This window comes from Scardinius erythrophthalmus, assembly GCF_964197995.2.
Source record: "Scardinius erythrophthalmus genome assembly, chromosome: 7".
NCBI classification, from domain to species: Eukaryota; Metazoa; Chordata; class Actinopteri; order Cypriniformes; family Leuciscidae; genus Scardinius; species Scardinius erythrophthalmus.
This window is the reverse complement of record NC_138227.1, coordinates 19,977,058-20,003,834: the sequence shown is the minus strand read 5'-3', so window position 1 is coordinate 20,003,834 and position 26,777 is coordinate 19,977,058.

The window sequence follows — 26,777 nt, the reverse complement described above, 5'->3', positions numbered from 1 at the left end:
AAACCGTTATAAGAAAACACTTAACGTGGCTTACTGTACTAAGACACTGATATTAATTGACCAAACTCAGTACACAATACACATCATATTAATAAACCATACTATGTATAAAAAACCAGACGAGCCCAGAAATTGAACGCAACGCGTTTAATTACACGTTAAGCATTTTTCTCCCATAGAAAACGTTATAAGAAAACGCTTAACGTGGCTTATAGTACTGTACTAAGACAGTGATATTAATAACGTGTAATTAAACGCGTTGCGTTCAATTTCTGGGCTCATCTGATTTTTAATACATAGTATGGTATATAAATATGATTTGTACTGAGTTTGGTAATTTAATATCACTGTCTTTGACTAAGTTATAAGAAAACGCTTAACGTGGCTTACTGTACTAAGACTCTTAGTACAGTAAGCCACGTTAAGCGTTTTCTTATAACGGTTTTCTATGGGAGAAAAATGTTTAACGTGTAATTAAACGCGTTGCGTTCAATTTCTGGGCTCATCTGATTTTTAATACATAGTATGGTATATAAATATGATTTGTACTGAGTTTGGTCATTTAATATCACTGTCTTAGTACAGTAAGCCACGTTAAGCGTTTTAGAATGTCCCTGGCTTTTGAGTTTCGCTTGGCTAAATAGGAGGGCGTGGCCAAAGCCATTTAAAGTATTTATTCTACCAAACTGCTAGTACTTGTTAGAAGAAGCAGTCGAACAACAGGAGAGATCGTCAGTCTGTGAGTGTTTACTTAGTTTTACCAGTAGATTTTAGCGCGGGCTGCGCGGCTCTTTGTTGCTAGGAAACTTTGTTTTGTTTACCGCGGGAGCGGCAGCCCTCATCTTGTGGTGTGAGGACCGAAGAGTGTAAAGACCAACGACTCTACGTTAACGTTACCTGTGCGACTCCACCGTCAAGGCACTTAAGTATTGATTTTCTTGTTTTTCCTTTCTCTTCTAATCAACTTTTCATCCGATCTTTCTGTTTGTGACTATTCTGTTTGAATACTTTTCAAATCTATTACTAACATATGTAAATCACACGTCGGAGGCAGTCCAATCCTGCGTAATGCTACCTTTCCGGTGTCTTCTAGTACTATATTCTTTTTTCCTATTGGTCTCTGGAATTGCCAGTCCGCTGTAAACAAAGCTGATTTCATTACATCTATTTCTAGTCATTTGGGCCTACAGGCCTAACGTTACTGGCCCTGACTGAGACCTTGATCAGACCAGGGGACGCTGCCACACCTGCTTCCCTCTCCACTAACTTCACTTTATCACACACCACTCGCCTGACTGGTAGGGGTGGAGGTACTGGTCTGCTCATCTCAAAAGATTGGAAATTTGATCATTTACCACCTCTGTGTGACAACAGCTCATTTGAATCACATTCAAATCACATTCAATTACCATCACCAGCCCTATTAAAATCCATTTTGTAGTTGTATATCTATATATTTTTTGGAGGAGCTTGATGTGCTAACATTACTCTCATCCTTTCCCAAGGACGGTACTCCTCTCATAGTTCTTGGAGACTTCAAGATCCACCTAGAAAAACCTCAGGCTGCTTATTTCCACACCCTGCTTGCCTCATTCTACCTCAAACGAGTATCTACTGCGGCTACTCACAAATCAGGTAATAAATTGGACCTTATTTACACACACTACTGCTCCACTGACCATACACTGGTCACTCCACTGCACACCTCATATCACTTCCTCCTCACTCTCAACCTCAACCTGCCTCAGAACACAACACACACTCCTTCACAGGTCACCTTTCGGCGAAACCTACGCTCACTCTCACCCTCTCACCTATCCTCGATTGCTGATCCGACGGTTGCTGCTCGAAACTCAGCCTGCCTGACAGTAGGGGTGGAACGGTACACAGAAGTCACAGTTCGGTTCATACCTTGGTTCAGACATCACGGTTCGGTACGAGTTCGGTACAATAGTTTTATATAATTAGTTTATTAATTAAAGGGGTCATGACATGAGAAACCAAATTTGCCTTGATCTTTTGGTATATAAGACAGGGTTTTTCCTGGCTCAAAATGAGGCGGAGGTGGTAAAATCCTAATAATGTATTTTAATAATAAGGTATTTTTTGTTGGGCATCATATAGCCTAATGTGTTTCCCACATTTATTTTTGTGGGTGTAGCTCGGTACCTCTAGGGGGGTCCGGGGGCATGCCCCCCCGGAAGAAAATTTTGTACATTTTAAAGATAAATTCATTAATCTGGTGCACTTTGAGTCACCCGAATCCACTGTTAAAAATAAATAATCCACCCGCAAACCGCCCATATTCTTTGATTTAGATATCTGCATCTGATCACCACATTACAATTATTCAAATTCTCAGTGTTAAGCATGATGGTAACATATCACACTGAAGTAGGCTGATTTAAAATGAACTTTTATTTAAAATAAAAGTTCTTCCTTTGGCAAAATTACATTTCCTGTTTTTACATTTTTTTGTACCTTATATAAAGGGCATTTCCCCCCTAATTTTATTACATGCATGCTCCATTTTTCATTTCAAATTCTTAAATTTGATCAATATATTCAATTAAAATAATAAGACACAGGCTGTTACCAATCAAATTAAATAATTTACATTAAATATTATAACTGTATTAAATGAGATTAATTTAAATATTTTTGAATATACAAATAAGGAATATTGAAAAGAATGATACTTTATGAAACTAAACCGCCAGTAGGAGGCAGCAGGCGACCGTCTTAATGAGCGAGTCATTGAGTCATTCATTCAAACGATTCGTTCAAACGGCTGATTTATTCAGAGTGATGCAGTTTATGAATGGATCATTGAATTTTTGACTCAACCGATTCGTTCGAAACGCTGAATCATTCAGTAATGCTTCAAGTGTTCGTTGCTGTGAGATGCGCGATGGTGCGTGATCTTTGTTTGGAACTATTTTCGCTGCAGAAACAGAACAAAAACGCAGTCATTGCGTCTAAAATGTAAGTGACTTAATTTAAACTGTTTAAAGAACTGTTATGAAATCAGTCTCGGTTTCAGTCTTGATGGCATTCAGGAAAACAGCACTCTTGTCGTGTGTAGCCTAGGCTATTGTTTCTTAACAACATTCTTAACAACATTGTTGCAACATTGTACCGTCAGTACATTAGGTAGGCCTATTATTATCAACTATAGGCTATCAATCGCCACTTACATTAAATTAAATTAAACAGAATCATCCTCACATTTTCGGTGATTCCCTAGATATTTTTTATTTTTAAATAAAAAATTGTTTTAATCAGGGTATTTGTTCGGTTGGACAAGTAGTACAATTCTCTCTCACTTTTCCCTTCAAAAAAAAGAAAAAAAAACACGTGTCCCAGACAAGCGTTATTGTCAAGCCTTGATATTTTCCTTGATGGGTTTTCCCTGAAGAGAATTAACGTTACGTTGTTGAAAACGAAAGTAAAAGTGACGCACGTTCATTTCGTTTTACCGTGATGAGAGTTCCGTGTCTTTATTAAACTCAAAACATCATAATTTATCGGTCATCCACCCTCGATTAATTGGAATGGAATGTTTGTATTACTTGGCCCGCCCGACCTGCGGATTATCCGCGATCCGCGCAGCACTATACGGCTTGAGAATGGACACAAGCCGGTAACCGCAACAGAACCATCACGGTGGAAAAACTGTATCTGACCATGTGACTGTCCGAATTTTGTCGAGAGCCGGAGGCGGCACGAAATTTTACGGAGGCGGCCGCCTCATAATTCTCTATGCAGGAAAAACCCTGTAAGAGGTCTTTGTACCATTAAAACTTCCTGCAAGTTTCATAGCTTTAGACGCCCTCCCCATTATAAACAAATCATTTATTTAATCAAGCTCTAAATACAGCTCGTTCTGGATCCATGGTAAGAAGTGACGTCACGGTACGAAGTGACGCACCAGTCGTTTGCATATGACCGCCTCCAGCACAAGACTACTGTGCCTCATAGTCATTTCGCATCTTCGCATGATTCGTTGTCACGCGCCCCACAGGAGTTCAGTCGTCGACGTGTAGCGAGTGGGTCTCTTTAAGCCTTATTTGATCGGTGAGTGATGTGTAGAGACGATTGTGACAGGGCGCATGTTACTGAGCAGAGAGAGCGAGCGAGAGCGCCCCGGCCGCGCGCGCGCACTCTCACTGTCTTTCTCTCTCTCTCCCTCCCTCCCTCGCGCATATGCATCAAAATAACCCGTATTCAAGTGTCTCGGGTTACAAATCGGACATATTAATTCAAAATAGCTTCACACTGTCCATGTGGACACGGGGTAATCCATTCTTAGTTGTTAGTGGTGGACAGATGGTTCATTTTCTGGCTTTCTATATCTATGTTAATAACTGATGCATAAGCACTGACGTTAGCCAATCATAACAGTGGGCGTTAACACTGAACTCTTAAAGGGGAAACACCCCTAAAACAGACTGTTTGAATCAGAGCATGAGAAACAGGATGGGAAATGATCATAAATCACTACTTTTTTTTTTTTGTCCAAAAAACTATAGTAATAATATAATTGTACCTAAGGCAACATAATAAAACAAAACAAAAAACCATGTCATGACCCCTTTAAATTAATAAAAAGACAAAGAACTTGAGATATGGTTGGTAATTGTACCTGATGAATTTAAAATTAATTTGCTATATTTCAGATCAATATATTTGTTTTCCTTAAATTTAATTAACACTAACTTTATTCTCATCTGAATTATAAATAATTGATTTCTGAATAAAATAATGCTACCATTAAAAACAATAAAATAAACAGATTAGTCCTCTCTTTGAGGACAAGAAATTGAAGGGATAGTTCGGCCAAAAATGATATTAAACCCATGATTTAGAATGTCAGAATGTTTATTTTTAAACCACAACCTTCTTGGGGCTTCTTTGACCGATACAACCCTCTAATGTCAGAATGTTTTTTTTTTAAACCACAACCTTCTTGGGGCTTCTTTGACCGATACGCGTGATTTTTTTTTCCCAAACCACTTCAGCGGAAATCCCGCCCTGATTGCCCTACACCAATCACTGATCCCTAAACCTACCCGTCACAGATTGCCTACACCAAACACTGATCCCTAAACCTACCCGTCACTGTAACCTGAACCAATTAAATAGGCTGCAGGGCGGGATTTCCGCTGAAGTGGTTTGGGAAAAAAAATCACGCGACCGATACAACCCTCTAATGTCAGAATGTTTATTTTTAAACCACAACCTTTTAAAAATGATATATTTAACGATATCTTTTGCATTTCTCATCCAAACAACGTCAAACTTGGCACTGCACTTACTTGTGCCCGTGGCAAGACACCTGACGAATTTGAAATCCATCAGACTAACGGTTCGAGAGATATGTGGTTAACACAGACACACAGACAGACAGACACACAGATAGACAGACGTTTCTGTAATTTATAGATCGACTAGTGCAAAATGCCCGTGCAAAATCAGTTTTTGTGTGTGTTTTTAGTAATTGTTGGTTTGGTGTGATTGAACTTTTGCTGTGTAATTGTAACAATGAGCATTCAGTGACATTTTTATTTGTGCATGATAGAAAGCACACAGTGAACTCTGAGAAAACGCTTGAAAAGGCAACTACAAATGATGCCCATGTAAGAGACTGTGAACGCATTGAATAGGATATGTTTAGTTGGTGAATAGCATAGGCTACTATTACACAGTAGCGATAACGTTAAGTGCACCAGAATGAAATATCATATTCAGAAGTAAACAGCATAGCTAACATATGGATTCAGTTTACATCCACAAATGAATAATCGTGTCGATTCAGGGAGCAGTGCAAAGTGCCCGTGCAAAATCAGTTTTTGTATGTTTTTAGTAATTGTTGGTTTCTTGGTAAAGAAAACACATTTTTACTCAAATTAATCAAAATGGATTTATCACATTTTGGAACCAAAATATAATATTCAGAAGTAAACAGTGTAGCTGACAGATTGTCAGAATGTTTATTTTTAAACCACAACCTTCTAAAAATGATATATTTAACCATATCTTTAGCATTTCTCATCCAAACAACGTCAAACTTGGCACTGCACTTACTCGTGCCCGTGGCAAGACACCTGTCGAATTTGAAATCCATCAGACTAACGGTTCGAGAGATATGTGGTTAACAGACACACACACAGGCAGACAGACAGACAGACAGACAGACAGACGTTTATGGTGTCAAATGGTGGACAAAACAGCGCAAGCGCATAAACAGCGCGCAAGGGAATTACAACAGTGTGAGCAACGTGACAAAGCTCGCACGCAAAATGTAAACATGCAGAACTCTCAAATCCCAAACTGGAGGACAAAAAATATGATTGTGCGCACAAATTAACAAGTCGCAAGCAGAAATAACAGCCGCGAGTCCTGACAGGTTCTACACGCTCGAGTTCTTTTCTACACGCGCGCGCAGATTTGAACACACGCTCGAGTTCTTTTCTACACGTGCAGAGCTGAAATCTTTACGCACACGAGTCAGTTTTAACACTTTAAGGGGCGGGGCTCAGACCTTCCTGTTAACAAATGCCATATCGCAGCTTCTCTGAAAATCTTTTGATTGGTTGCTATGCCGTGAATGATGTCCTCCTGTTGCGATTGGCTGTTGTTGGCTCTCTCCGAACGAAGACACTGAAAACAGAAAGCGGGATGACAGACCTTAAGAAGTTTTTTTTTACGTTTTCTTTCAAAGTTATACACACTCGTCCCCCAGAAACAGTCCCACAGACCCAGCCTCAAACCCAATCTCTTAAAAATGAATAAAGGCTGGTTTCTAAAGTACTTCTTCCTGCCTCTATGTATTAATGCTCATGGGTAGCCTAAATGGGTTCCATACAGACCTTAACATTAAGTATTTTACTGTATGTCAACAAGATTCAACAATATTTTTTTCAAGAGTTTGTCCATGGTAACAAACAATTTCAAAAACTTGTAATACATTTTTTGTTCGTCTTGATGTAAGTAATCAACTCAACAGTAATTTTCATGGTGATATCTAAAGGTTAAAATTTTTACCCTATTCACATACGAAAAAGAAGTATAGGCGTATGAATAGGCTATATTTGGGCCTTTTTCGAAACTTTCCCCTAATAGGATTCTTCGGGGCTTTTTTTCCCTTACTCAGGACATATTGAGGATACAAAATCAGTTGAGTTTGCTTCTGTTGCAATTTGTTCAACCTTTTTTCATAAAATGACTGGACTATAAGGGAAGGAGCTGTGAGTGGGCCACATTTCTGATAAAATTATTGAAAATTTGGTTCCTGCAAATGCTGAGGTCATGTGACTCTTATATCGCTATTACAGTTTTTCTCAGTCGCTTTGGTGCATTTCTCACATCACTATTTACATTTGCACAACAGTTAATGCAGTTCTCAAAACACTTAGTACAAACTGCAAAACCTAGTTGATAACCTGCAGAAGCGTGTCACTTGCTCAAAATGGATAGCTCATTCCTCAAAAGCAAGTATTCATGTCAATGAAAGTGTCAGTGTCATCAAGATGAAGAGTCCTGACACCATTGTTTATGAACAAGATAGTCAAATGGCTTTGTCATGTTTTCATTATGACAGTTTACTCTGTAAATGTTTTCCAATGCAAAAAAGTCAGATCTTGGTGACACTATATACCTGAAAATTCTCAAGACAGCACTATAGCCTATTTGCACAGCCATTTGAAAAATACAATAAAGTTACACATTACTGTATTTAGTGAGGTAACTGAGTACAAGACACTGAATATGTATGTATCACATTTTTACTGCATATGCTCTTTACAATTCTAATTTGTTCACAGCATTGTGCAAAAGAAAAAATACACCCTTATTTATAACAAACATAAACTCCCTTTGGGTAGAGCTGTGCACAACTGTAAACAATATTGCAGTACATATTGGAACTGAACATACAGCATACATAGTACTGTAATCATTCATACACATCCAGACGTTCCTCATCAGTGAAAGCTGAGATTAACCTGAGAGAAATTGTTCAATTTAGGAGACATTTTCAGAAAAAAAAAGATTTTAAAAAATGTGTAAAATTTGCTTGACAGATTTTGACAACTAGTTCATCATTTTTGTATGTGATGACTCAAGCAATGAAATAAGGACTATTAGTTTTATATGGAATGACTATTCAGCATTCACAAGTATAGTTAATTTTGACTGACATGACATAAGCAAATGATAATGATAAAAAACACTAGAGAGTTGTATGAAAGCAATTGATGCATGTCCAAAAGCATTTGCAATTTGTTGGAAGGAATGAGAAACTGCTACTATGATGTGCACAAATGACTAAATGTTGTGGAGGTTGAACTAACTGTTGTGCAAATGTAAATAGTGATGTGAGAAATGCACCAAAGCGACTTAGAAAAACTGTAAGCAAGAAGTAGCATGTTGTGAGTAAACAACTGACATAAAGGAAAATGTTAATATATTTAATACATTTATTAATTACTTACACGGAGAAATTTTTTTTATGTGTCTAGCTATTTTTAGTTTATAACATCAAGAGTTGTCTGTGTTACCTTACCTATACAACAAGTCAATTATGTAATTACACAAGTCAATTATGTAAAAATGTCCTAAATATTTAAATCGCTTACAAACTTCGAATCAGGTCAAAAGATCCTTGTATCAAAAACAAAAAACACAAAAAAATCAAGCATTTGTAAATTAACAATTTTGTGTTAATTCTACCTAAACGATACATTTAACATAAAAAACACATGTGTATAACTTTGAAAGAAAACGTAAAAAAACTTCTTAAGGTCTGTCATCCCGCTTTCTGTTTTGAGTGTCTTCGTTCGGAGAGAGCCAACAACAGCCAATCGCAACAGGAGGACTTCATTCACGGCATAGCAACCAATCAAAAGATTTTCAGAGAAGCTGCGATATGGCATTTGTTAACAGGAAGGTCTGAGCCCCGCCCCTTAAAGTGTTAAAACTGACTTGTGTGCATAAAGATTTCAGCTGCGCGTGTGTAGAAAAGAACTCGAGCATGTGTTCAAATCTGCGCGCGCGTGTAGAAAAGAACTCGAGCGTGTGTTCAAATCTGCACGCGCGTGTAGAAAAGAACTCGAGCGTGTGTTCAAATCTGCACGCGCGTGTAGAAAAGAACTCGAGCGTGTGTTCAAATCTGCACGCGCGTGTAGAAAAGAACTCGAGCGTGTGTTCAAATCTGCACGCGCGTGTAGAAAAGAACTCGAGCGTGTAGAACCTGTCAGGACTCGCGGCTGTTATTTCTGCTTGTGACTTGTTAATTTGTGCGCACAATCACATTTTTTGTCCTCCAGTTTGGGATTTGAGAGTTCTGCATGTTTACATTTTACGTGCGAGCTTTGTCACGTTGCTCACACTGTTGTAATTCCCTTGCGCGCTGTGTTTATGCGCTTGCGCTGTTTTATCCACCATTTGACGCCATAGACGTTCCTGTAATTTATAGATAGATAAAGTATGGCGGCATAATAATGTCAATAATCACGAGAGGGAATGAGATCCTCGCGAGGGGAAATGAGATCCGCGCGCACAAGCGAAAGCCGCACGCGCGCACATTACTTTTGCGCCCAGAATTTCTCTGCTCGCGCGAGCAGGATTGTAACCCGCGAGGAGAAAACTGTGCTTTGAGCGCACGCAGAATCCCATGTACATCTCATCCCATCATCCATCTCTGCTGCTCACGAAACTTTAACCTGCTCGCTCGCACGCGGTTAATCTTTTTGGCAGTAGGTGGGCGGATCCAGTCTGCATCATTTCACTACACATGATTGGTTACAGTTCCTGTCCTCTGTGATTGGCTGTACCATTTCGCTGTGTGCCAACCGCCAATAAAATCCCATGAAGAGAGATTAAAGGCTCTTCCCTGGTTGATATTTCTGTATTATACATTCTTTATTCTAATATTCTGAGATATAGAGTTTTGATTTCCATGAGCTGTAATCATTGGCAGAACTATTCAGATAATTTACTTAAGTAAAAGTAATATCACACTGTAAAATTAAAAAACATGAATGCAAGTATTGAGTATAAAGTAGAAATAGATGTGTAAAAACTCTTTGTACAGTAAAATGTTCCCTGTCAGTCACTAGTCAAGTTGTGTAATGTGAAACCATTATATCTGATGATTCTGGTTTAAGAAGACTGCTGCATTGATGTGTATGTTGCATTTTACTGCTGTAGATGTTTGAGTTCATACTGTTGGGTAGTTTAATCTACAGCAATGCATAATATTGAAAAAGATCTTGTTCTTAATATCACTGTCCTTTGATAACCATGTATCTCTACAAAGCCAACTTTTCATGAGCTTGGGGAACATGTTGTTTATCTGAGAGTGCGTTTTTTTTTTTGTTTTTTTTTTAAGTAGGAGTAAGAATTTTCTCAAACCGTAAAGGGAACACTTCATCCTTCAGTCACAAACATTCAAAATCAACATCTGAAGATATGTTGTGTATACATGATTATTATAAGATGCAGTGGAGTGTATTGATATAATTGCATAAAAGGGAAAAGATCTTTTTCAATATGATGCATTGCTGTAGATTAAACTACCCAACAGTATGAGCTGTTTGAATTGTTTGAATTCAGCCATTACAGCCTTTCTTCTGGCATAATGCTTGGCCATCGACAGCTATGTAAATCCCACTATACATGAATAATCCTTAAGTCTTGTTAGAAAACAAACAATAAAAAACTATTATTGGAACTTTTAAATGCGAATTATTTAAAAAAAATGATTGTATGGAACAGAAAGCTCCTGCAGCAGGTGCATTAGCACAACAGTTAGCCTCAAGCTACATGACACAATTTAATTTATTAATATTACACTTTTATTTAAAGCTCATTTTAAAACACCATCGAGTATTTGTATCATATTCTGGTCGCGGTTTAAAATTGTTTCAAGTCATAAAAAGATTTTAAAATATGTTATATTTAGCATTTTAGATGAAGCTATGGGCTATCATTACCTAGCATATGCATTCTGTAAACATTCTTTATTCATATGAAAACCCCAAATCGCACGAAAATCACCCACAAAACACAAATACTTCGTATCGTGTATTTATTAGCTACTTGTTTCAGGTGAAGAGATGTCACTTTCGCTTTATCACGGATGTCTAGAATGAGGAAGTGTAAACATGCGCGTCATACAGAAGAGGTCACGTTGAATCACGTGAAGATGATTGACAGCTGGTACAGCGAATAATAAATGTCTGAGGTCAAATCTGACGCAAATCAGGAAGAGGAGAAACACATCTTGCTCTGTGCGCTGTTTGAGCTCTTCAGATCGCATAATTCAGTGGAAAATGAATAGAATTTTTATTCTGTATGACCAAAATATTTTACTATCATGTGATAATTAATATTTTTTCTCCAAATATGCGCACTATTGGACTAATAACCCTGGTGGATGCTGTTTATTATATGTATTTGACCACAAATAAACCGGAGAAGACGAGAATGAATGTTTTGTGAGTGATAATTTCTATTCAAAATAACGATCGTTACAGATTAATTATTTTGCACTCCTGGCATAAATTAAGAAATTAATGTCACTGCAAACCACTTAAATCATAAACAGTGGTCAAATATCGAAGCTGGAGTCTTAAAGGTGGTATCAGCGATTTCAGGCCCAAACATAAATGATCACATTCATCTAATATTTCGCTAGCTGCACGCCCCATAAGTATGCTGTCAAAAAAACGCGTCTCTCTAGGTAGCCTAGGCTCTGAGATCTGCACACAAAAACAGTTGTTTTCACCCGTTTTAGCCAAACACTCAAAACCCAAACAAACAGTGTTCCAACCAATCACCGACAGGGGCGGGTGTTTTGAGGTTTTCGCGTGCAGCCGTCATAGGCAGCCGTGCACGAGCGCAAAACCTCACAACACCCGCCCCGTCGATGATTGGTTGGAACACTATTTATTTTGGTTTTGAGTGATGTTGATACCAACTGTTTTTGTGTGCAGATCTCAGAGCCTAGGCTACCTAGAGAGACGCGCTTTTTTGACAGCATGCTTATGGGGCGTGCAGCTAGCGAAATATTAGATGAATGTGATCATTTATGTTTGGGCCTGAAATCGCTGATACCACCTTTAAACCTTCCTTATGATGCTGAGTTTGTCCAGATCAAGTAAGAGTGTGATGATTTGACGAGTAATGAATTTTGAGCAACAAAAATCCGGGATCACCAGTGATACATATCTTCAGATATTGATTTTGAATTTTTGTGACTGAAGGATGAAGTGTTCCCTTTATGGTTTGAGAAAATTCTTACTCCTACTTAAAAAAAAAATACGCACTCTCAGAAAAACAACATGTTCCCCAAGCTCATGAAAAGTTGGCTTTGTAGAGATACATGGTTCTCAAAGGACAGTGATATTAAGAACAAGATCTTTTTCAATATGATGCATTGCTGTAGATTAAACTACCCAACAGTATGAACTCAAACATCTACAGCAGTAAAATGCAACATACACATCAATGCAGCAGTCTTCTTAAACCAGAATCATCAGATATAATGGTTTCACATTACACAACTTGACTAGTGACTGACAGGGAACATTTTACTGTACAAAGAGTTTTTACACATCTATTTCTACTTTATACTCAATACTTGCATTCATGTTTTTTAATTTTACAGTGTGATATTACTTTTACTTAAGTAAATTATCTGAATAGTTCTGCCAATGATTACAGCTCATGGAAATCAAAACTCTATATCTCAGAATATTAGAATAAAGAATGTATAATACAGAAATATCAACCAGGGAAGAGCCTTTAATCTCTCTTCATGAGATTTTATTGACGGTTGGCACACAGCGAAATGGTACAGCCAATCACAGAGGACAGGAACTGTAACCAATCATGTGTAGTGAAATGATGCCGACTGGATCCGCCCACCTACTGCCAAAAAGATTAACCGCGAGCGAGTGAGCAGGTTTAAGTTTCGTGAGCAGCAGAGATGGATGATGGGATCGGATGAGATGTACATGGGATTCTGCGTGCGCTCAAAGCACAGTTTTCTCCTCGCGGGTTACAATCCTGCTCGCGCGAGCAGAGAAATTCTGGCCGCAAAAGTAATGTGCGCGCGTACGGGAGTATGGGAGTAGACCCCATAACTTGACATTATAACCACTGAAAGATCTAAGACATTTTCTAAAATAAATGAAAATGTGTTCGTCTGAAAAATGATTGACATATGCATCTCGAACGGCTTGGGTGAGTAAATCATGGGTTTAATATCATTTTTGGCCGAACTATCCCTTTAAAACCAATGCAATATGATGAATGTCCAAAAGATGGCACTGACAGACTGTTTTTAAATGGGGTTTGATAAATATTTTTTGCTTTTAAACAGTGTGTGTGATTTTGGTTGGGTAACAGTTGTAGGTTTGTTTGTACAGTTTGAAAAGAGTTTACAGTTTGACAAAAGCACAATGTTGTGTTTTATTGCGAGCGTACACAAAAGTGCCCCCCCCCCCACACACACACACACACACACACACACACACTGTCTGGTTTACTATCTTTGTGGGGACTCTCCATAGACGTAATGGTTTTTATACTGTACAAACTGTTCTATCTCCTTACACTAACCCTTCCCCTAAACCTACCCATCACAGAAAACTTTCTGCTTTTTTTACATTTCCAAAAAAACTCATTCTGTATGATTTATAAGCTTGTTTACCCATGGGGACCTCGATTTAGGTCCCCACTGTGCCACGAGTCCCCATGAGTCTGTGTGCATTCAGGTTGAAGTCCCCACCGGGATAGAAAAACATGAACACACACACACACACACACACACACACACACACACACACACACACACACACACACACACACACACACACACACACACACACACACACACACACACACACACACACACACACACTTGATCCAGTAATACTAAAGGTGATGATACACAGGGCAACTTTTTGGGCAATGTTGCTGGGCAATGTTGCCGTCAACGGACAACCAGATGAGACACAGGGCCCATGACCGATCTAAATTATCCAGATATATATTTATTGCCCATTTTCAATGGGAAAGTGCCCAAGCAACAATCGATTGGCAAGATTGCCCAGCGACATTGCTCAAAAAGTTGCCCTGTGTATCATCACCTTAACACTTTCTCTATTATTCTATTCTGTTCTGTTCTATAATAAAAAATAAAATAAAAAAAAATTAACATTTACTGTGTTAGATTAAATTGAGAAGGGTCATAGCACTTGCATATTGTTTTCCTACTGTTAGTTTAACTGCTTCTATTGTTCTCATTTGTAAGTCGCTTTGGATAAAAGCATCTGCTAAATGTAAATGTAATGTAAATGTAAATGTCACATTAAAACGGTGTACCGTGTTAAATCCGTCTACACTGTTACCAACTGAGGAAGATGGGGAACCCCATGACTGCACGCAGGTAGTAGAAATAATGACAAAACCGCGGCTTGATTTATTAGACACACCATTACCAAATCCTGAATTGATTTATTATGTGGACAGATCGTGTCTCCAAAATCCACATACAGGATTGCTTTCATCTGCATATGCCATTTGCACAAAATTTGAGATAGTTGAGAGTAGTGTTGTCACGATACCAAAATTATGACTTCGATACGATACCAGACCAAAATACCTTGATACCGATACTGAATCGATACCACGGCAAAAAAACTAAAACAGTAAAAGTAATTGAAAAATATGACAGAACTTACAAATCATTGTTTTATAAATTAATTTTAAAAAGCTAAAAACTCACATGACCAGCATGTTCCTGCCCTGCTTTATGACCATTCCCTCCCCTTTATTAAAAATAACTAGTGCAAAATGCCCATGCAAAATCAGTTTTTGTCTGTGTTTTTAGCAAGCGGCAACCTCCCCATCTCTCTCTTGAAACCAACACGGAAGTGAGTTAAGCTGCAATTCATTGACTGGCCGCTTGAGGCTGGCTGCACAAGTGAGTCAAATCTGTATCTCCCCATGTTAAAATTACCAACTTTACAGCAGAAAAAAACATGTTTACAGCCTGGTTCTCTATGGGGCTTTGGTCTATACAGCTAATTTTGCCCTTCATAACAACTGTGAGGGGGGTGATTTTTTTTTTTTTTTTTTTTTTTTTTTTTTTTTTTTTGTAACTCATCCGTTTAGTTGATTAATATTTAAAGTTCTGCATAATTAAGGGTGTGTCCACGTTTGAGTGACAGGTGGATTGCCGCTGATGTCAATGCTAGCCGTTTGTCTGCTGTTACTAGCCGTCACTTCACCTCACCAAATGTTTGCTGCTGAACTTGCCATCTCTGCAGTGTTTCGTGCATTTTTTCGGGATTATTTAATACAATTTAATACATCCATTACTTCGCCCACGGTTTAGGATTCCGTCGTTGTCGTCGAGTATCGTTCGAGAGAACAACCAGCACTGTATTTCAGTTGTTTTCCTCTGTGAACATGCACCAATGGATGTCTGACAATTTCGTTGCTTTTTGGAGTTTTCAGATTTAAAAACGTAAGGCTCGTTCGTTCTGCTCTCACGGTCACGAAACAGATAGATTATAATATGCTTATGTACCGTCAGGTGAAATCCTGTAGGTGTCGGTGCTTTCTCCATCATGCAATAAATGCACAACCTTGAATGAGTGTGGATTTTCTAGCGCATTTACTTGAACTTCATAGGCAGTATATCTATGGTTTAACCCATTTGAGAGGCGGCCAAAATCAGAATTTAAAATGGACTGAATAAACTATATACGAACTTGACGAGCGATGCCGCGCTGATGGACCATAGACTATAAAAAAAGAGTGACTGACATGTATGCACATAAATCACTGTCACACGCACTTTCTCAGAGTAATATTAAGTTACTGGATAATACATTTTCAACTAGCAGAATAGTACAGAATCACGATACACAGTCTCACTTGTAGCCATGTCTTTTAACTATTATAGTATTTCGAACAAGCGGCAACATTCTGATCTGAAAAATGAAGCCTACCCGGAAGTGCGAAAAACTGCAATACATCGAAAATCCGCTAGAGGGAGGTCCCAAAAGGGAGCAAATGTCCATAGCCCCCATGTTAAAATGTCCGTTTTCACAGCATAAATTCATGTTTTTACAGGTTGGTCCCATGGACTTTTATTGTATTTTTCGATAGCTTCCGAGTGCCTGACAACTGTGAAGGGGGTGATTTTTTTTTTTTTTTTTTTTTTTTTTTTTTTTTTTCTAACTCGTTAGTTTTGATCGTATTTAGATATAAAATGTATGACAATGAGGGCGTGGTTAACTTTGATTGACAGCTTGATTGACAGTTGACAAGGCAGCGCCACGGAGAATGACAACATAAGAAGCGCCTTTTTTTAATACAGTTGACATATAATACTACTGTTTCTGTATCATGAAATGTAGTTTTAAGAGTTTTTCAGGCGAGAATGTAGTTGTTTAATGCTCAAATCTGTGGTTTATTTAAAGATTTATGAAAAATTTTATCCAGTTGATCCAGCGATGACGAGGCGCTCGGCGTTCATGTACCCCGCCTGGAGCAGCCTTTCCTCGGCTAGTCGTTCTGAGGTTTGCCGCCAATGCCGCGGACTCTGGCGTCTCTGTAGTGGTTAAACATGAGATATAATTCGTCTTGTGTATATCTAATGGGCGATTTTTGGTCTCGTGAATGTTTTCCCTGGGCAATCGTTTTGGCTGAGGGGAAGTTTCATAACTTTATAAGCTATTTAACTTTACCGATGTATGGTTAGACTAGAGCGCTGACTTTGTATGTTTGACTGAATTGTTTGCTTTATTTGTATAGCTTCTTGTACCTTTTACTTATACTTTTATAATGGCTAATATTGATAAAACTGAAATTTAACAAAAAGAGACTGGGTTGAGTTTTGTCATTTTAATACAACGAAGATGATCTGTAATGTTGTTTACTGCAAAATATGTTGTTTAGTACAAATGCACATATTATTATTATTATTATATTGCCTGGACCATAAAATGTTTAATATTTTTATATTATATTTAAAATGAAAAGAGGCAGGTTTGTGTTTTATATTTTCTTTTTTCATAAATAGGCAAATGTTATGTGCAGTTGAATATAATCAATATGCGTTGCCTGAACCACATTTGTGTGGCTATAATGTTTAAGATTTCTTTAAATGAAAACGAAAAGAGTTAGTATGGTGTTTTATAACATATTTCGTTGCCTAAAATATACACAGAGATAACCGGAGTAGCAGAGCGAGCTGAGTGACGCGCGCTGCGTTAGAAGGTGGGCGGGGTTAGGATTTCCCAAGATTTTCCAAGATGGCGCCGCCCATACCCCCATAAACGGCTTCAAACCCGTTCTTCAGAAAGTCTATGGGTTTCGAAGGGCAAAAATAGTAACTTTTAATCGGCTTTACATCATCAACTGTCACTTTTAGCGCGAGGCCCTGTGCAGTCGCAGACTTGGTACTGTCAGTAGCATAACATTATAGCATTACCTCCCCCCAGCCTGAGCTAACTCGATCACGTCGAGCTAGGTGGGCGTGATTTCAGATAGCCAGGCTCCTCAGCTCCACTCTTTGCCCATTTTCTGTTATCCGGGAGTTTTTTCTGACGGCCAGCTCCGCCCACTTTAGGCTTCAAAAATGCTCTTCAGAAACCTACGGGTGACGTCACGGACACTACGTCCATATTTTTTTACAGTCTATGGTTTTTAGTAAATGTTGGTTTGGTTCAGAGACATTTTTATTTGTACATGGTAGAAAGCACACAGTGAACTCCGAGAAAACGCTATGCTTGAGCGAACAGTTTGTGAATAGGCAACTACAAATGATGCCCGTGAAAGAGACTGTGAACGCATTGAATAGGATATGTTTAGTTGGTGAATAGCATAGGCTACTATTAAGCAGTAGCGATAACGTTTAGCGCACCAGAATGAAATATAATATTCAGAAGTAAACAGCATAGCTGACTTACAGATTCAGTTAACATCCACATATGAATAAGTGCAACGTGCCCGTGCAAAATCAGTTTTTGTGTACGTGTTTTTAGTAATTGTTGGTTTGGTGTATTTGAGTGCTCATTGTTACAATTACACAGCAAAAGTTCAGTGACATTTTTATTTGTACATGGTAGAAAGCAAATACTGATACTGACATAATGACATACAATAAATGTGGAAAATTTAACTACACGATTCAGGGAGCAGGCTACACAGTGAACTCCGAGAAAACGCTATTTAAGCTCTGCTGCTTTCTTCGACCCTCTCTGTCTCTGGTCCTGGGCTGTGTGTGTGTGAGAGGGGGAATGGCCAGCGGCTAGAGCGGCAAAAGCCAGTGTGTGCTTCTTTTATCGATATATATTTAACAATATATTTTTCATTTCTAATCCAAACAACATCAAACTTGGCACTGCACTTACTCATGCCCGTAGCAAGACACCTGTCAAGTTTGAAATCCATCGGATTAACGGTTCGAGAGATATGCGAATAACACACACTCACACACAGACAGAAAGACGTTCCCGTAATTTATAGATAGATATAATATACAGAAGTAAACAGGTGACTTACAGATTCAGTTTACATCCACAAATGAATAAGCGCGTCGATTCAGGGAGCAGTGCAAAGTGCCCGTGCAAAATCAGTTTTTGTGAGCTGATCGCCGTCAAAAAAGTTCAGGAGATATTTCTTGGCGACGGCTGATTTCAACAGTTTCAATATGCTAAAAAATAACTTTTATATTGATTCAATGGATTAATTGCATTTTGAAGAAAAAAGTGTCATGAATTTATTGAATTTTTGGGGGAAAATAATCCATTTTTATAATAGATCTTTGAAAATCAAAATCTGGATTTGAATTTGTTATTATAACCTAAAGATGCTATGTGAAAGTTTGAAATAGAAAATAGTCGGTTTCATCTTGCCACTTTCTTGGTAAAGAAAACACATTTTTACTCAAATTAATCCAAATGGATTTATCACGTTCTGGAACCAAACTATAATATTCAGAAGTAAACAGTGTAGCTGACTGAGTGTTTATGTCAGAATGTAGCGAGACACCTGTCAAGTTTGAAATCCATCGGACTAACGGTTTGAGAGATCTGCGAATAACAGACACACACACACACACACAGACAGACAGACACACACAAACTGCAAAGACACAACGGAAATGTTTCCAGGGGGGCCATAATCAGTGACGGCTACAAGAGGTAAGTGTTTCTCTTTTATTATGACAGACTTGTCGATGTGCTCTGATACCGAAGTGGTTTTGTGTGTTTTCAACATATTAAGTTATTGTCCCCATAACGTATTAGTCCACGCAGATAATTGTTAAACATTCTGCCAACGTTGTTAGCTGGAAACTAGCTGGCTAGCTCGCTTCTGGTCACTAAATAGATGCATTACCGGCGTTTGTACATTGTTGTCCTGATATCTGAACTATTTATTTATTTTTCAGATTGAAATGTTCTGTCCGTTTTGTGCTGCAAACCACTTCGGTATCAGAGCACATCGACAAGTCTGCCGTAGACTGGCTCTGGAAACACTTACCTCTTGTAGCCGTCACTGATTATGGCCCCCCTGGAAACATTTCCGTTGTGTCTTTGCAGTTTGCAGTTCGTTTCCCTATTTGCTCGTGCTGTGAATATTTGCAGCGTACGTGATGTGAAATCGACGAAGTTGTTTTCTGAATATGTAGTTGTTGTGGCGTTTGTATGTGTTTTCTGAATTTGGAGGTGTTTTCTGAATATGCAGTTGTTGTGCCGGCGTTTGCATGTGTTTTCTAAATTTGGAGGTGTTTTCTGAATATGTAGTTGTTGTGGCGTTTGTTTGTGTTGTGACCCTTCTCGGCCACCGTACATTTCTCATCCAAACAACGTCAAACTTGGCACTGCACTTACTCGTGACCGTAGCGAGACACCTTTCAAGTTTGAAATCCATCGGACTAACGGTTCGAGAGATGTGGTTAACAGACACACACACAGACAGACACACACACACACAGACACACAGACAGACAGACGTTTCTGTAATTTATAGATAGACTAGTGCACTGCAAAATGCCCATGCAAAATCAGTTTTTGAGTGTGTTTTTAGTAATTGTTGGTTTGGTGTGTTTGAGAATAATGAACGCATTGAATAATGTGTTTAGTTGGTGAATAGCATAGGCTACTATTACACAGTAGCGATAACGTTAAGCGCACCAGAATGAAATATAATATTCAGAAGTAAACAGCATAGCTGACTTACAGATTCAGTTTACATCCACAAATGAATAAGCACATCGATTCAGGGAGCAGTGCAAAGTGCCTGTGCAAAATCAGTTTTTGTGAGCTGATCGCCGTCAAAAAAGGAGATAGTGAAAATAGTGGTTTTCATCTTGCCACCTTCTTGGTAAAGAAAACACATTTTTACTCAAATTAATCAAAATGGATTTATCACGGTCTGGAACCAAACTATAATATTCTGAAGTAAACAGTGTAGCTGACAGACTGTTTATATCAGAATGTTTATTTTTAAACCACAACCTTCTAAGTGCTTCTTTTACTGGTATTTTTAACGATATCTTTTGCATTTCTCATCCAAACAATGTCAAACTTGGCACTGTACTTACTCGTGCCCGTGGCAAGACACCTGTCGAGTTTGAAATCCATCGGACTAACGGTTCGAGAGATATGCGAACAACAGACACACACACACACACAGACAGACAGACACAGACACACACACAGACAGACAGACTATCTATAAATTACAGAAACGTCTGTCTGTCTGTGTGTCTGTCTGTGTGTCTGTCTGTGTGTGTGTGTGTCTGTTAACCGCATATCTCTCTACCGTTAGTCCGATGGATCACAAACTTGACAGGTGTCTCGCTATGGGCACGAGTAAGTGCAGTGCCAAGTTTGACATTGTTTGGATGAGAAATGCTAAAGATATCGTTAAATATATCATTTTTAAAAGGTTATGGTTTAAAAATAAACATTCTGACATTAGAGGGTTGTATTGTCAAAGAAGCCCCAAGAAGGTTGTGGTTTAAAAATAAACATTCTGACATAAACACTCAGTCAGCTACACTGTTTACTTCTGAATATTATAGTTTGGTTCCAGAACGTGATAAATCCATTTTGATTAATTTGAGTAAAAATGTGTTTTCTTTACCAAGAAAGTGGCAAGATGAAAACCACTATTTTCTGTTCAAACATTCACATAGCATCTTTAGGTTATAATATCATAAAAAGTTCAAATCCAGATTTGGATTTTCAAAGATCTATTTTAAAAACGGATTATTTTCCCCCAAAAATGCAATAAATTCATGACACTTTTTTCTTCAAAATGCTATCATATTGAAAGTGTTGAAATCAGCCATCACTGAGAAATATCTCCTGAACTTTTTTGATGGCGATCAGCTCGCAAAAACTGATTTTGCACGGGCACTTTGCACTGCTCCCTGAATCGACACGCTTAAGGGGATCGCACACCGGACGCGCAGCTCAGCGCCACTCCGCGCCACGTCTAGGACAACTCTCACCTGAAAATCCGATAACATCAGCAATTTTCTGATCTCTGTAAATAAATATAAAACTAAATGTATATTGCAGCACAGGGTGAAGTCCTTATATACATTAACTACGATTTGAGACACATAAATGTACATTTAATATATAACTATATAAATGGCGCTCTGTGGCGCGGCAGGATTTTGAACACGGTCCTGAGCCGTTGCTGGGCGCCGCGGACAGACGCCGAAAGGCACCGCCGGTGTGTGTACTCTCAGAGAATAATGTGTTCGAATTTAAAAGACGTGGCGCTGCGCGGCGCTGAGCTGCGCGTCCGGTGTGCGGACCCCCTTTATACGCTGATTTCACGCAGCCGCCATTTTGAAATCGAAAGTGAGGCTCCGGTGGGAAGAACCCCGGAAGTAAAGATAAACAACAATGCCTTGGACAACCTACCTGAAGCTGCTGCCGCGATTTACACTATTGGATGTTAATATCCAATAAAGGATATGTATATAGTTCATTCCTGCTTCTTTTTTTACTTTCTGATTTATATATAAAAAAATATTTTATATATAAATGAATTTCACTGTATATAGTCTAAAGTATGAAAGAAATGTATGTACAGTTTGACACAACACCATTAAACACAACAATACGCCATCGCATTCACGACTCTCCTGTGATTAAAGGCACCACTTCCGGTTTTCTTCCCACCAGAGCCTCGCTTTCGATTTCAAAATAACGGCTGCGTGAAATCAGCGTATTCATTTGTGGATGTTAACTGAATCTGTAAGTCAGCTATGCTGTTTACTTCTGAATATTATATTTCATTCTGGTGCACTTAAAGTTATCGTTATTCACAGTCTCTTATCATTTGTCACGGGCATCATTTGTAGTTGCCTATTCACAAACTGTTTGCTCAAGCATAGCGTTTTCTCAGAGTTCACTGTGTGCTTTCTACCATGCACAAATAAAATGTCACTGAACTTTTGCTGTGTAATTGTAACAATGAGCACTCAAACACACCAAACCAACATTTACTAAAAACACACTCAAAAACTGATTTTGCATGGGCATTTTGTACAAGCACTTAGAAGGTTGTGGTATACATAAACACTCAGTCAGCTACACTGTTTACTTCTGAATATTATAGTTTATTCACAGCCATCATTTGTAGTAACCTAGCCTGCTCCCTGAATTCAATGCGTTCACAGTCTCTTTCACAGGCACCAAACCAACAATTACTAAAAACACACACAAAAAATGATTTTGCACGGGCATTTTGCACTAGTAATAATAATTTCATGTCAGTGTGAACGTCCTTACCGAGATGTTTGCAACAATCACATTATTATCAATCATGCTAACATTTACAAACCTTTCACAACTCTGAACAGGTTGGGATGACCAAAATCTTATTTCATGATATGAGTCATTTATTATTTTTTAAATGTAATTTTATAATTATAATATAGATATTTAATTTAATTTTATCTTTGTTATTAAAAATAAACAAAAAAGCAAATTACAAACAATATGACACATACTAGGCTATAAGAGACAAATAAAATAAACAGTGCTTAATTTATTTTTTGAAAACTAAATAGACCTTCTGTAGCTGAAAAAATAAGGTCTTCACTCTATAAATGAACTATAGACTGATTCTTAAAGCAGCACTAGGTAACTTTTCAACCTTCATAATATATTTCCAAGACTCTTGTGATGGTACATTGACTTACAATAGGTTGAATGACATGTCTGCCATAGCCTGACGGGGTCTGTATAGTTTTTAATCGTACTTTTAAACTTCGGGGTTCGGGTAGTAACACCCCGCGCACAAAAAGAACTACAAAATTCGACTGCTTTACGGCATAGGCTACCTCACTTCCCCCAACACGTCCTCACATGCTGTTGGACTTGTAAGTATATTGCTTATAATGTATATCACTCGGACAAGCTTTCACTCGTTGGTGTGAGCTAAAAAGCACCTGGCGTTCTTGTTGATGGATTAGTAACTTAGACATCTTCGGAGGCTATAGCTCGATGTTCGATGTCCGACGATTTGAAACGCGTTGTGTTTATTCCCCAATCGAACTCGTGTAACTGTCACACGTTTTACCGTCCACAGCATTACTTGATAGACAAAAATAGGACAAGAATGAGCATCAAACAGAAACAACCCGCTTACGGGGTGTTCGAGGCGCACATACAATACAGACTGTGCCGAGTCAGTTAAACAGGGCGTGCGCAGCTCTTAAAGGGGACACACCTTATTGTCACTCGTTACAGCTTCCATCTGACTGAACAGGGACCGGTATACAGGGGGGAGGGGATCAGGCCGTGAGTGAAGAGACTGCTCTGCATGAGTGGTATTTACGACAGTAACGTTAAATACAAGTAGTCCACAGCGACTCTAGGGGTTGTTGTTTGACCAAAACGGAATTCCTACCTAGTGTGGCTTTAACAAATAGATTAAATTTATTCAGTCAACCATTGGGTGACTGTCTATTTTCTTTTGTTGTTGGATTAACATTAATCACACAGAATATTACGCTGCCGGTCCGGCCCTTTAAGACCTGCACGTATCCAATACATTGGAACATATGCGATTTCTTTTTACAAACGGTTTACGTTCACTAGGGCTGGGCGATATGGCCAAAAAAAAATATCACGATAATTTTTTTATATCAGTCGTTATCGATAATTATCACGATAAAAGTCAAATCTTTATTTCTTTCAAGTTTAAAGGCAGATTTTTGCTCCTAAGTGAAAGTTGTAGAAACCAGAGCGTTAATTGTGGTTTTAAACTACTCTTTATTGTCAGAACATATCAGGACAAACACTTGCCAAACAGGTGAACATTTCAAAAATCTGAGGTAGAACATTCAAACATTTGTCATTTTTCCTTAACAGAATAAATATCTTTATCGGACAATTAATTTCTTAGTTTCTGCATGTGCTTATTTTTATTTGGTAAAATATAATATTCTGACTGTTTGAGTTTTATTAAAGGGGTGGTTTACTGCCTTTTTTCTTAGCTTGATTATGTTTATGGGCTGCAATATAACATGTCTTCGTGTTTCGTTTGTTAAAAAACGCCTTATTTTTCATAAATTTCACCTTTATTGTAAGCCGCTTCCTCCTCTGTCATTTGAACGACCGGTTGACTTCCTGATTCTATGAAACCACTCCCTCAGAAAGAGGCAATGAGCTCAGATTGGTTAGTTCGGCCAGTGTGTTGTAATTGGCTAAACTGTGTCCGGAATCTTCACGCCCATTACCTTTACGGGCGACAGTTGCATGTGCTCCGGACCCGGTCAAATGTAATGGTGTCAATATTGCCTCATCAGTTTGAGCCAGAATCAGACCCAGAGAGCGGTGATGAAGAGAGTCAAGCAGAACCTCCGCAAACACGGCTCTTACTAAACGTTTCTGAATGGTAATTTTTTTTAATTATTATTATTTTCTCAAAGAATTCCCATACGCTGTTACTTGAAAATGCTACTGCTGTTTGTTAGCTTTTGAGATACGCTTTCCCCCTGATTAAACATTTAATATAACTGAATACATGACTGAGTAATACCGTTTTTTAAAGATATTGTTTTATTGATAGAATGAACAACCGTTTAACTATTCACAACACTTACCGGTAGTTTACTCAGTTTGTCGTTTTCTTTAGGTGTACATGTGATAACAGCAGCTGAAGTTCGCTGTTGCGATAATTTTTTGAAGTTTGTACACGTTTCTTATACACACAAAATAACATCGAACTAACTAGCTACTATAACCAAACAGCTTTGGCATTGGTTTGCGTTCTTGATCAAATCAAAAAATTACGTCATAAAGTATACATGGAAAATACGTTTACAAAATTTGTACATATACAAATTCGGGTCCAAAATGTTTATACGCATCTGTCATATACTAAAGCCAGCGCTGGCATTTTTTTACATCCTTGATAAAACTAAAACGTACGTCTTAAATTATACAGGCAAATACATTTAAAATGATTAAATCTTACTTGCAGGTTGTGGCCTCTGGTTTTAAAGCTGTAACTGCTTCATGTTGGAGTAATAGTTTCTTGTTGAATCCGACATTGAACTCGTGTAGATTCTGGAAGCTGTCTTCGGTAAAATGCGCAGCACAGAGAGCTAAACTACGATTGTAATTGTCAGGAACATAATCAAACTTAAATTTTAACCATTGTTGACGAACTACAGCGTCTGTAGGAAGCCTGAACACAGAAGACCTGACAGCTACAGCTCTCCACTATAACTCCTCCTCTTCGACAGCAGAACATGTTCCGGAGGGAGGGTTGATGTAAATGTATGGGTTAGTTACGTATAAAACCCGGGAAGTATCTCGTTGTAGTCCCATTCGAGTCGTTTTTGTAGGCATTAAACTTCCTGATTTTTAAAAGACAATATCTCTGCTTACGTTGAACTTTCAGCGCAGCAACTTTGCAGATACTGTTCATGCACCAACAGCAACATTACACAGTATTTAAAATGAAAAAAGTGAAATAGCAATCAACCACCCCTTTAAACTTAACCATTGGTCATCCAGTATCATGCATTTAGATCATGATAACCTCACTATCATGGCAAAATGCAACTTTATGGTTTCTATGGTATTTGTATGAAAAACAGTAGCCTAAATACATTATTAAATACTGTAATTATATTCCATCAGTCCTTTAATACATCATCTACATTAATAATATAATACAATTCAATATGTATATCCCACATTTCATGGTGCAGTTAATATTACTAGGCTAACGTTACAGTAAATCCATGGTAAATGATGGGAATTTGTAGACGGAAAAGCCTTCTGACTGTATCGTTGCGCAGTGTTTCTCCTGTTTGTCAGCGCTGTTTCATCTGCCTTTAAACTGCTTTAAATCACGGAGACATTGTTCTTCGCTGAATTCAAGCGCTTCTCACTGGATCTCGTGATGAGAGCGATCAGAGTAAACGCATCGGCTCTAGTGAGCTTGCGCCTATACTGTCTATGGCTCGCGCTGCCGTTTGGACTTTGAGCCGAGCGGATAAATGGTCTGTGTGGCGCGCGGTTCAAATGAGTTTCGTTCCGCTTTTGGCGCATAAACATTATCGAACATTTATCGAACTCTTGATATCGTTTTATCGAGAAAAATTATATTGCGATAATTATCGTTATCGTTTTATCGCCCAGCCCTAACGTTCACTAAAGACATACCTGACTGTTTACGTGAATACTCGCCAGGACGTGCATTTT